Source organism: Phoca vitulina, unplaced genomic scaffold, assembly GCF_004348235.1.
Source record: "Phoca vitulina isolate PV1807 unplaced genomic scaffold, GSC_HSeal_1.0 scaffold33, whole genome shotgun sequence".
Taxonomy (NCBI): Eukaryota; Metazoa; Chordata; class Mammalia; order Carnivora; family Phocidae; genus Phoca; species Phoca vitulina.
In genome coordinates, this window is record NW_022589736.1 from 11,031,967 (window position 1) to 11,041,631 (window position 9,665).

At 37.5% G+C, this 9,665-nt stretch overlaps 1 pseudogene; it reads left to right on the plus strand.

Moving 5' to 3' along the window:
• The first annotated feature begins 2,154 nt into the window (after positions 1-2,154).
• Positions 2,155-2,276, plus strand: LOC116645717 (annotated as a pseudogene).
• Positions 2,277-9,665: the final 7,389 nt, after the last annotated feature.

Consider the following 9,665-nt stretch of genomic DNA (forward strand, 5'->3'; position numbering starts at 1 on the left):
TATACAATTACTAAAAATAAGCCTAGAACTAAGTCAGCATTTTTTTCTTTTTACGTGGTCTTCAGCGAGCCAGAAGGAAAAAAGGTGCAATTTAAAGAGAGGTCTGCTTATCCCTTGGAAATAACATAATGCTTGTCAGTGTTAGTTGTTTTCTCAAATTCATTCATTCACTCCTTTGATGTGATGTCCAATTTTCTAAATTTAGTTTTCCATTTTTAAAACAACCCTATTGATTTATAATGTACCTATCATGAAGTTCACCCTTTAAAAGTGTACAGTTCAGGGACGCCTGGGTGCCTCAGTCAGTTAAGTATCCGACTCTTGATTTCAGCTCAGGGCATGATCTCAGGGTCTTGAGATCATGCCCCCATGGGGGTGGGTCTCCCTAATCATCGGGGAGTCTGCTTGGGATTTTCTTCTCTCCCTCTGCCCCTCCCCCCACTCACTCTCTCTCTCTCTCTGTCTCTCTCAAAAATAAATAAATAAATCTTTAAAAAAAATAAAGGGTACAATTCAATGAGTTTTAGTTTATTTACAGTTATGCAGTTACCAAAATCTAATTTTATAACATTTTCTCACTCCTGAAAGGATCCTTGTCCCAATTAGCAGTCACTTCTTATTATTTGCTGACCATCCTCCCCTCCGCCACCAGCCCTGGGCAACTAACTGACTTTTTTTCTCTGTAGATTTTCCTATTTTAGACGTATGTCTAATTTTTAACCAGATCCTCTGGAGTTGAAGTTGTCTTTCAGAGAAATCAACATATGACCAGTATTTTCTCACAGAGGGATGTCATTAATGCCACTTATTCACTCACTTACTCATTCTGTGCACATATTACTATACTGATTCTTCTGCAAAGTCGTAGAGTTTGTGCTGTACTGGAAGCTCAATATGGGTTCCTTTGAGTTGTGCGGAGAAGAAACCAAAGAGCTAGATCTGGAGTCTCATTAGTGATATGTTCCGGGCAGATAGACTCAATTTATGCTTCAAATAACAACACTGATAATAATCAATATTTATGGAAAATATACTATTTGCTGTATTTTCAGAACTTTACATGTATTAATATATTTAAATTTGTAATCAAATTTCAATAGAGTAGAATGTTAATCTGAGAAAGCTTCTTTAAATGAGATAAAGAATGCGAAAGTTCTAATAAACCGTAATCATTATACTATTACTCTAAATTCATTATACATGTTCCTACTCTATAACTTCAGAACAATAAAACTGAGGTACCAGTTGACATAGTGAGGAAGTGTAAGAATCCCAGTTCAAACTCAGGTAACTTGTCTCTAAGCACTGCACACAACAATATAAACTCATGCAAACTCATGGAGTATATGGTGTGCTATTCTATTAAATGTTGTAATTTCAGTTCTGGTACACCATCCAAAATATAGATACTCAAAACCTATTTTTAGAATAAATGTTTATTTTTATTTTCTAAATGTTCAATTTGGAGAATGCTGTCATTTACCTAGTTTTTATTTCTTTTATTTCTCATAGCACTCTTTTAAGGAATATGTGGCCACTAGGTGAAAAAAAAAAAAAAAGCACGGCTGCCTTAAATGAAAAACTTGAACAAGTTACCCTATATTTAAGTTCCTTATTAGAAAACAAAACTAGATTTTTTTATGCGAAAAAATATATTGCCAAAAAAATGACTATTTACCAGCTGTTGTAACCAATATATTTACTTCTGAAATGGTCAAGATGTACCTTAGGGCTCAAAGTCTAACAAGGCAAAGAGGACCGAAAAGAGACAGTTTAAAGGCAGTGTGACAACTCTGAGTTGCTTGAGGGTCTTCATGGGAAGGAGAGTGTGAATTATGGGATGCAGATTGGAAGAGTCCTCCTGGAAAGAGTGTCACCAGAACAGAATTTTGAAAGGCAAAAAGAATTTAGTTACAGATGGAAAGAGATTTCAAGGCCACTCAGATTAGTAGAACATTTACATCTCTGAAGTACAGAGATGGAAAGGAGAAAGGTGGGGGAATTCAGGTCTTGAAGGGCTTTTTATGCTATGGTTTCAGCTACCATGAGAATTCACTCAAGGACTTCAAACAGGGGAGAGATATCATCAAATGTATTTTTCAGAGAAGCAGCTTTACTGGCAGTGTGGAGAACACAACAGAAAGAAATTGATGGAGCTTTGCGCAGTGGCAGTATCGTAGCCAATGAGGTTTATCCGAGGCGCGATTATTGCTAATAGAAAGAAATTGATGGAGTAGAATGACCAATTAAGATATTGCTGTAATATTTCAAGGGAGAAGATGTGAAGACTTGAACCAAAACATAAGGAGAAAAGAACTGCATGTCTTAGAAGAAATAACACATACAGAATTGGCTAAGGTTGGTAACTCATTCAATAGGAGATATGATGAAGCATTTAGGGATTCAAAGCTAATATCCAACAGTGTTGCTTGTTCAACATTTACTGATGTGGAGAAAACCAGAGAAGGAACAGGTTATAGAGAGACTAGATAGAGATGAGACTGGACACAGCAAACTTGAGGTTTCACTGGGACATCTAAATAGAGACACCCTGTTGGCAATTGGACATGAGTGTTGAATACTGAGCTGAAGATACACTTTTCAGAGATGTTAGTATGTGGATGATAGCTGATAGCTATTTGAGTATCTTTCTCCACTCTCCTTCCTGGCCAACTCCACATCATTCTTTGTCTTGGTTCTGTTGCCCCCATGCTGTAAAGTCTTCCCTGCCTCTCTCAGGCAGGCACAGGTCCAAATGTGCACACGGTGTCCTCGCTTTGTGAAATGCACCATCAAGAGCAGTCATTGACTTGAACTGAAATTGTTTGCTTATATGTCTGTGTGTCTAGCTTTTTATACTTTTATTCCCAAGTGTTTTCAAGCTCAGCAAAGTTTCTGGCACATAAAGCATGCTCAGAAATAGACCTAGAACTAATCTTTCTAACCAAACTCAATGATTTTCAAACCTTTATTAGGAATATAAAATATAATACTGTGAAGGGTAAAGTCCATATTATAGATTTTGGCACATAAACTTGTCTGATGCCATATATTTTGGTGTAAGAGGTCTTGTTTTAAAATCAATAGTGCCTAAAATCCTTAAGTTCTAAACTGTTAAAGGGAGTCAGATGCTTTTAAATAGTTAATGAAAATGTTTATGTACAATTGTGATTTGTTTACCTGACCTTTTACATTCGATTTATTGTAGATCATTAAAAGGATCTCAAGCAATACTTTCAATAACTCTAAATGCTATGAGTATAATGTCTTAGATCATTATTTATTATTACATCTTTCCATTGAGAAATCTTCGTAATAAACTGAGTTCTTAAAATGTTGCTAGCTGGTCAAGAAATATCGCACTTAAGAGGCCTCATGACATATTAACTGCTTTTCCTTTCTTTGGTTCCTGGCAAGAATGCAGGATAAACTAGACACAATTTTAAGAAGGAATTGAGAAACTTGATCATTTTTATTTGTAACATTAAGAAAGACTAATGATGATGAAATGAACTGACAACTGTGGTATTTAACATAGCACGCATTGTAAGAATGATTTAAAAATTGCCTTAAAACATAAGGTAGTCTCTATAGTTACATAAGGAGTCTGTTGTCAGTCTAGAGGCCCAGATTTGGTCTGATGCCCTTGTCATTTGCATTGAAAAGCTGCTTTGAAATTCCTGGATGGAAATGTTTAAGTTACAAAGTTAAGATACTTTGTTTCAGAGGAGTTATATGATATGTTAATTTCAGCAATGGTCCTTTAAACTCTTCCAGAGGATTATTTGTAATTTAGTTACTTGTTTTTTTTTTTTTTTTTTTTTCTTGTCCTCTTAGGGTAGATAGAGGACCAAATAAACCTAATTTTATCACTTGGCTACCTTTTTCTTTATTGCTAACAGCATATCTGCCGGGTGGTGGGGTTCTGTGTATTCTCTCGATTTATAGTCAGGCTCATGCTTTCAAGTCACTCGCATCTCATCTGTTCTTAATATTTGCCCTATGTGGTTGTATTAGCAGAGGCTGGGTGATCAGGGATAATGTAGGCAACTTTCATGCATTCTTGATGTAGCAGGCCAGGCAGGAAGCAGATGGGCTGCTCAAATGTGGTGACTGGAAAGACCATTCTGAAAATCTATTTGAAAAGGGGTGGGCAGGCTTTACGGAAATCAATTTGGGACGGTGCATCACCCTGTTACTAGTAATATCAGGGAGTCACTATGACCCCTAAACATGGAGGTACAAGTTGGGGGGGGAAGAGCTGTAGAAGATGGCGTTATTCCAGAAGTCATGGCCTCGGTGGAGGAACACCAAATTTCAGCTCAGCTGCAAAGAAGCTGGAGGAATAATTACCCCAACTTCTTCCTCCTCCTACCCTCGGGTCTGCTGCCAGCATCTATTCTGGGATGAATTCACCCTGCACACAGAGGATAAAGCCTTATTGATACAGCCCACTGAGATTGGCCTCTTAAGGTCAGATCAGCTGAAGAAGGTATGTGAAAAAAGCCAGCACCCATGTTTATAGTCATGTGTATGCGCTAAGGTGCATTTCACCCAGGATTCAATGTGATTATATCAGTCAGGGTTCCACCAGAGAAAAGGACCCGGGTAAATGGAAAGAGAGAGAGAGACAGATTGAAAGAACTGGCTTACGTGATTGTAAAGGTTAGCTAGGCCAGTCCAAAATCCAGAGGGCAGGCTGTCAGAAAGAGTAAGTCAGAAACTCTTGGGCAGGAGATGAAGCTTCTGTCCACAGGTGGAATTTTTTCTTCCTCATGGAAACCTGAGCTCTATAATTAAGTTCTTTCAACTTTTTGGATCAGATCCAGTCAAATTAGTGAGGAATACCTGCTTACTTAAAGTAGTTGTAGATGTTAATCCCATCTAGAAAACCGCTTCATAGCAACACCTAGATGCCTGTTTGCATGATTCACTGGGGACTATGGGCTGATCAGACTGACACATGAAATGGGCAAGTCCAGGGGAGGGACAAGGATGAAGGACTGCCCTCACATAGGGTTGCTCATAGAAATTAATGTCAAGGAACAAGGATCATTAAAGGAGAAGATGTGGAAAAGAGGAAGTTCTTTAAGTACATAAGGGCTGCTCTTCAGGGATGTAATGTGAACAATTGGAGATGCAACCATAGGGAAATGAGGCCATGCAAAGATTCCTTCTGACTTTACCACTAACACAATAGAAAAGGCCATTACCAGAAAGATGGACATTGCAAGAAAGAGTTCCCAGTAACTGAACGTGACTTGGTAGGTGTGGATGCTATGCTAGTCATTGGGGGGGAGGTGATTAAAGATAATTAGACATAATCACTATCCTCAAGAAGCTTATCTTCTAATTGGAATACAGCAAAAGATTAAAAAAATTATAACAGAGTGTGATTAATGGTGTGGCCTGGTATGCCATGAAAATACGAGGAATGGATAATTAACTTCAGCTGGAGGCTAGGCTTCTAGGAAGAACCGATATAAAAGTATTTCGGGAAGAAAAGAGAAAGTTTGACAAGGAACAGCATGATTTGTGAAGGGAACAGCATGCTTTCTGAAGAATAGTTGAGCTTAGTATGATTGGAACAAGGTCTGGGGGAGGAGGTGCAGGACTGCAGGCCACAAGCAGAAGTCATATTATAAAGTATTTTCTTTGGCTAAACTCGGCACCAGGAGAGTCTCTTTCTATATACTTGACATCATATTTCTACTTTATTCTTCACATAGAAAAGATTTCAAATTTCCTTGCTTTCCTGTTTAGAATTCTGGCTTTCATTCCCTACTGCTACCACTCATGATAGAATTAATTCTGTGAAAACTTTCATTGAAAAATGAAATTTTCCCCAAGTTAAGAAGCATAGACAGGAAAAACAAAGCAGGAAAAAAAAGTTAATATTTCAATACACTTTCATGAGATTTTTTTTTATTCATACCCATTTGAATTCTTTAAAAATAAAATGTCTACTATTAAGAAGAAAGCAAATACCTCTGTACATCATAGGGGTCTCAGCACGAGCTTACGCTGAATTTTTTTCTGGTCTACGGCACATTTACTAGACAGGTGGTTGGGTCTAGGTAGAGTCTAGTTACACAAAGAATGGAGGACTGTGCTGAGAAAGATCTCACTGAGGGAAGAGAGAATTCAAGAGGTCTTTCCAGGAAATCAGGCCAGTGTCTGAAAAGTAGAGGGGATGAGGATATTATTATCTATCATTTAAATTATCTCTACTCAGCCAATATGTGTTCATACTGAATCTTAAGGCAGGAGAGCTGCAAGGGATATCAGTTGAAGCCAGAAGACCTGAACCTAGCAAATGAGACTGTGGTTATTTTTTAAATTTATTGTTATAGATAAAAGCAGAGAGGGATACAAGCCATAAGAGACTCTGGACTCTAGGAAACAAACTGAGGGTTGCTGGAGGGGAAAGGGGTGGGGGGATGGGGTAACTGGGTGATGGACATGAAGGAGGGCACATGATATAATGAGCACTGGGTGTTCTATGCAACTGATGAATTCCTAAATTCTACCCCTGAAACTAATAATACACTATCTGGGAACTAAATTGAATTTAAATGAAAAAATATAAAAAAAAGAGTATTTAAATATTTTAATAACGTCATTACTACAGGACACTTTTAACTGGTTTCGTGTGCCCATCTGCCATGGAAGGGTGGTCTAGCTACCAAAGGCTCCTATCTGCAAACTTCTCCAGACGCTTGTTTTTGGGTGACTGGAGCCACCTCTCCACTAGGAGGTACCTCTGAGTTATGCGTGACTGCCCAGGGCCTGGCTCCTGGGAGGGGTTGTCTACAAAACCTCTGTCCTTTGCCTCAAGGTGGGAAGGGCTCTGCAGTGCTTTTCAAGTTCCAGAAAATCACAAGGGAAGACACTGAGGTGAGACTTCTGGAAACTCATCCCTGTTTACCTTCTAACTCTTCTCTACCTGGCTTCCCTCACCCCCTTCCAGGTTTTTCCTGCAAGTCCATCTTCCATAAATCACTTGCAAATAAAAAACCCTGTCCCAGGCTTTTCCAGAGAATCCTACCTAAGGCATATGCTAAAATAATTCCTAGAAAAATTGAAAACAACAAAACAAAATTTTTAAAATGAAAGTAGGTGACTATATTATTTCAAGGAAAAACAACTACAACAAACTAAAGCCAGAAACAAAACACATATTTATATATTTATAGATTTGACATTTGAGAATGTTAAAGACAAGATTTAAAAGTCAAACTGGAAGAAAACTGGAACGTATTTCAGAATCAAGAAATTAATATCTTTTAATTTAAAAAACAAGAGTGCAGAGGAAAATGTTCAAAAATATAATTCATGAAAAAGGAAATGGGTAGCAAAATAATATAAAAACCCCAACTAAAGCAATGTGGTACCATGTTTTGGTATACAAAATAATAATTCTTCTCCTTCTTCTTCTTAGAAAATGGTAATGCTCAGTGTTGGTCAGGTTGTGGGATAAAGATGTTTTTACACAACGATGGTGGGAGTGAAAATTGGCATTTATTTTCTGGCAAGCAATTTTGCAGTATGTTACTTAAAGTTATGTACATTTTTCATGCAGAAATTCTACTTTTAGTTGTTTATTTTCAGGAGTTAGAGATATTGTTCAATGCTTTTTAAATAGAATTTTTATTGTACTATTGCATATTACATGAAGTAGAAAAAGTCTAAATGCTAAAGAAAATGTATTGAATAAGTATGCGATGGAGAAATGATAGCTCTTATATTTCCAGTTATTATGTTATTTCAGTGTCATAATATGCTATTCAGTGGTTACTATTATTATTCACATTTGTAGAGAGGGTGAAGAGGTCTCAGGAAGATGAAGTGACACACAAGGCCACAAGATTGTCTAAGCTCTGCAGGAACCATCCCATTGGTTCTCAACCAATATGCAAGTCCGCCTTTGCAAAGTCTGGTCTAAAACACACCCATGAAAAGGATAATATTATGCAAAAATACTGGTTGACACTGAGCATGTTCAAGATGTCTTGTCAGATGAAAAATAATATAGAAAATTGGACACGCAGTGCGGAACATCTATTTTCTATAAAGAAAAAATGAAAAGCACATACACTGTCTTATATGAAATTATTTAACAGAATCTTTAACACTTGCTATTGTATGCAGATTTCATAAAGTCATACTGTGGTGGGCAGAATGGAGGGTGTCTCCTCCGGACCCCACCTAGTATTAATACCCATGTATAATCCTGTTGCCTTGATTGTGGGTGGGACCTGTGATTTGCTTTTCATCAATAGGATATCACAAAGGTAATGGGATGTCATTTCTGTATTTACATTTTATAAGACTATTTGACCGTCTAGGGGCCTGAGGGTGGTCTCTAGAAGTTGGCAGCAGGCTTTAGTCTTACAACCACATGGAAATGAATTCTGCTAACAGCTTTAGTAAGCTTGTAAGTATATTCTTTCCCAGTAAAGCCTTCCTATGTGACAGCCCAGACAACGCCTTGCAACGCTGTTAGGTCCTAAACAGAGGACTCAATTAAGATGTGCCTGGACTTTTGACCCACAAAATCTGTGACATGATAGATGTGTATTGTTTTAAACTGCTAATTTTGTAGTTATTTGCTATATAACAATAGTTAACACACATAAGTACCTTGGAGCATGTTTCATAGAATGGTACATATAGGGAGAGGTTCAACTCCAATTCTATAACCACAAGGAAATAAATTCAACTTCAAGTTTATATATACAATTATATCTATCTGCAGTTAGACATCCAATTTGGGGGAGTAAGAAACTGTTCCAAGTGCTTTACATATATTGCTTGTTAAATCCTCACAACAACTCTCTGATGTAGTTACTGCTATTATTCCCATTTACAGTTAAAGAATCTGAGACACTGAGAATTTACTAAGCAGATAATAAAGAATTCAGCATAATAAGTAATTCAAACTTTAGGTTTTATTGCCAGGGTGGAGCGAAATGTTTTGTTGTCCATCACTGTTTATAGTATTGACAGAATGCAAGACCCAAAGACAGATGTCATACCTGTTTAACAGACACTAAGTTGAAGATCAAACTGTTATACTACTCACTAAGAATCCCAGGCAGTTAACTAGATCAGATCTCTTCAGTCCATGGGGAAGCTGTGCTTTGCCCTCTGTAAGTAAATCTCAGAGAAGGTTTATCCTACCAGGGAAACTCTCCTGGAGGACAGAACTCCCCTTCCACGTGGCTTGGAGAGGATGAATTCCCTCCACTAACACACAAAAAAGATTGAGAGTGTAGAGTAACCCCTCTCCACACCCTACCTTTAGCCAAGAGAAACTTTAGATCTCACTGTCTGCAAAAAGCATCATTGATTAAGAGATTCTGCAAAATAAACAGATCAAGCAAATTAATAGTAAGAACGCAATGGCAATAATACTATTAATTGCTAGCTCAAGTCAGAAAACCCGGTAGTTCAAAGAAGAGGGTCTAAAACAATAACTAGAACTGATAGCTTCTACTGAAGATCCATGAGAGAAAGTGCAAAAGGTTCAATACAAGGAAAGTTGTTAAAATAATTTGCTAGATTTACGGAGTGGGGAAGAAGAAAGAAGAAGAAGAAGAAGAAAGAAGAAGAAAGAAGAAGAAGAAGAAGAAGAAGAAGAAGAAGAAGAAGAAGAAGAAGAA